This window comes from Acyrthosiphon pisum, chromosome X (assembly GCF_005508785.2).
Source record: "Acyrthosiphon pisum isolate AL4f chromosome X, pea_aphid_22Mar2018_4r6ur, whole genome shotgun sequence".
NCBI lineage: Eukaryota > Metazoa > Arthropoda > Insecta > Hemiptera > Aphididae > Acyrthosiphon > Acyrthosiphon pisum.
The window spans coordinates 19,685,018-19,685,998 of NC_042493.1; the positions used below are offsets into that span (position 1 = coordinate 19,685,018).

The following is a 981-nucleotide window of genomic DNA, read 5'->3' on the forward strand; positions in this document are numbered from 1 at the left end:
TCCCACTCATACTTTTTCATATTTTCTATATGAGGCAACCTTTATTATCTATAAACCTTGAGTATTACGTACTACAGTGAATTGATCTATTATCAAACGTTTAAGTACCTACGATTTAAGAACAGTATCTGTGCTTAAGCATCAGCGACTTTTTCGATAATTTAATTTTCAAGCAAGATATGGATTGGTGTGTGAAATATCACAAATTAAAAAATGCTAATATCTCACTTGAAAATTAAAATATCGAATGAAAACCGACGCTTAAGCACAGATATTATTCTTACAATCTTACCTAAAAGTTTGAATAGTTTGATAATAGGTCCATTCACTCTAATATTAAAACTAACAGCACACTATGATAACGCAAATTGTCCGTGTCGTACGTGTAGGACAGAGACATCAAACTCAAGAGTAGGTAGCATATTAATAATATATTATGCTAAATAAATGCCTAAATATTGTATGGTGATTGATGAATATATTTTAATAGTTAATAGTTAATAATTAACATAATATAGTAGTTGCAGTCAGTTGTAGATGGTTGTAGCCCTAGATATGCGCTCGCTACACCCCCCTCCACCCGTACAAGCATACCCACCCACATCACCCCGCTTGCTCGTTTCCAGTCTATTACTCCATTCTATCTTAGTCCGGTCCAAATTGTTATAACTTATAATACTGCCGTAGACCGGCGTGTACAAGTTTATTTGCTCATCACCAGACATCTGACATAGTGACATGACCACTCACCAAACAGTCAAGGTTAATCAGTAATTACATATTATTCGAATTCGATAGTCAATACACTCAATACCGTTTGGCGTTTACCGCGGTTATCGATGAAGATAAGTGAAGCCATGGAGTTTACCGATCTAAAATTAGTGGTGAAACCCGTGAAATAGCCGTGTTATTGATAATCTAATGTTATATCCAAACATCTATTATAATATATATATATACATAAATAGTATTGACTATTGA

General features: G+C 33.8%; 1 protein-coding gene across 1 annotated transcript in view; it reads left to right on the plus strand.

Annotated features, from left to right (window-relative positions):
- The window catches only part of LOC107882833 (protein ANTAGONIST OF LIKE HETEROCHROMATIN PROTEIN 1-like), a 7,799-nt gene that overhangs the window by 2,366 nt on the left and 4,452 nt on the right, over window positions 1-981 (plus strand). The gene's annotated exons all lie outside the window — the stretch shown is intronic.